The 2,464-nt window shown below is 35.4% G+C and overlaps 1 pseudogene; it reads left to right on the forward strand.

Annotated features, from left to right (window-relative positions):
* Positions 1-226: 226 nt before the first annotated feature.
* On the forward strand, positions 227-828 carry LOC118997057 (rRNA-processing protein FCF1 homolog; annotated as a pseudogene).
* The last annotated feature ends 1,636 nt before the right edge of the window (positions 829-2,464 follow it).

Consider the following 2,464-nt stretch of genomic DNA (forward strand, 5'->3'; position numbering starts at 1 on the left):
CTTGTCATTTTCCCATGGAATATTCATCAAGATATACCATGTCCTCTGTCATAAAACAAACCTGAAAAAAATGCAAAAGTTGCAACACACATTTATATTTTCTGATCATTTTGGAATCAAGCTACAAAACAAAAACAGAATGACAAGGAAATAGTTAAACACACAGAAAGTAAACAACACAATTGAAAATAATCCATGCATCAGAGAAACAGAGTGCAGCTTGAACATGGGAAAGCAAAAGAAAACAAGGGAGTATGTGACCATGAGGGAATGCTTAGTCTCAGAGATCAGAGACTTAAAGAAAATGATAGGAAAACTTCAAGGAAAGAGAATCCCTCTACACCTTTCCTGCTTACTGTTCTAATATAAACATAGCTGGGCCCACCTTACCACATCCTTGTTCAGACCAACTTTATCAACTTTTCCATTAAGGCTAAACTGGACTTAGTTCAGTCGATGACAGACTGTCTATATGCCAGATGTACCCCGTGTATAAACTGGCTGTGTAATGGTGGAAGTTAAGAAATTGGGGCAGAAGTATCAAGGGGCTGTAATGATCACCACAAACCCGGGATCTGAACAACATGCACAATCAAAGGGAGCCTATGCTGATGACTGCTTAGTATAGAGAGTAACTCAGCACAAGGGTTACATTGTTGCCCCGGTTGACCTGAACCTTAAGCAAAAGTCAGGAAGATACCTGGAGTTCCCATCATACACATTTCTAATCACAGCTGTAACATTGAGTGGATGCCAGATGATTATGGAGCGCCTCAGTTCTAATTCTTAAAAGACAAAGTTCCTCTGTTTTTCTTCAACCAAATTTCTCTGTTACCAGTTTATTAAACATGCTACAGCATGAATTATCATTTCACTCAACCATTTGCTCTGTTAGAAGTTGAGTGTAGTTAAATACACTCACTTTTTAATGTTGTTTTGAAAATGATATTTTACATCATTTAAAAATTTGTTGCATCTTTTTATAAACTCAAAACTTTAAAAAATTCATATTTCTCTTTGATGTATGAATTTTTAAAAAGAACATTTAAAAATAGAATTGACTTTAAAGTGAAAATATTGGATACAACATAGCAAAATAAGTTGGATGCAGCTAACGCATTCTTGAGAATGAAATTTGCAAGACTAAACACTTATATTAGACAGGATACAATAATTGGAGTAAATAACCTAAGCTTCTGCCTTAAAGCACTAGAAAGAATAAACCCACATAAGTAAAAGGAGTAATTAAAAGGAACAAAAGGTCAGAACACTTGAAACTGAAAATAAGAAACAGAGAAAAATCAATGAAATAAAAGACTGGTTCATTTTAAAAATCAAGAAAATTGATAAACTTCTAGCAAGATTGACAAAAATTAAAAGAGAGAAAACACACATTACAATATGAGGAATGAAACCTAACGTGTCGCCATACATCCTGCAGCCATTAAGATAATAATGGAATACTGCAGAAAACACTGCACTCATAAATATGACAACTTAAACATATTGGACTCCTTTTCAGAAACCACAAACTATCAAATAACTAAGATGGAATAGATTATCTCAATAGCTCTATAAACAATAAAGAAATTGAATGACTTTTCCCCAAAGAAACTTCCATTCCAGATGGTTTCACTGGAGAATTCTACCAAACGTGTAAAGCGGGAATAACACCAACTTTACATAATCACTTTCATAAGAGGAGAGAACACTTTCCAATTCATTTTTGAAGCCAGTATCACTCTGATATCAAAACCAGTACAAAAAGAAAACTACAGACCATATCTGTCATGAACAAATATAAAAACACAACAGATAACAAGTGCATACAACAATATATAGTGACCAAGTGGGATTTATTTCAGCTATGCAAGGCTGGTTTAAAATGTGAAAAATTGCCCTGACTGGTGTAGCTCAGTGGATTGAGCATGGGCCTGGAACCAGACAATTATGGTTTGATTCCCAGTCAGAGCACATGCCTGGGTTGCAGGCCAGTTCCCAGCACGGGACGCTTGAGAGGCAACCATACATTGATACTTCTCTCCCTCTCTCCTTCCCTTCCCCTCTAAAGATAAATAAAAATCTAAAAAAATCTGAAGAATTTATGTCATTTGCCAGATTATGAGACTAATAAATAAAAATCATACCAATTGATGCAGGAAAAGCATTTTACAGATTTTAACACCTATTTATGATTTTTAAAAAATTCTTTATTGAATTTACTGGAGTGGCATTGGTTCCCAATAAAACATTATCTGTACACTGCATCATGCATGCATTGCCCCAAGCAAAGTATCTTTTTGTTTCCATCTCCCCCTTTTGCCCACCTCCCTCCACCTACCTCCAAGCCCCTATTACCTCACCATGTTGGTGCCTGTGTCTATGTGATACATATATATACACACACACACACACATGGTTTTATATATATACATACACATATATGGGGGGGTGTTTGCATAAT

The sequence above is a fragment of the Sturnira hondurensis genome, unplaced genomic scaffold (assembly GCF_014824575.4).
Source record: "Sturnira hondurensis isolate 20B ecotype Veracruz unplaced genomic scaffold, ASM1482457v3 Scaffold0001074, whole genome shotgun sequence".
Lineage (NCBI taxonomy): Eukaryota > Metazoa > Chordata > Mammalia > Chiroptera > Phyllostomidae > Sturnira > Sturnira hondurensis.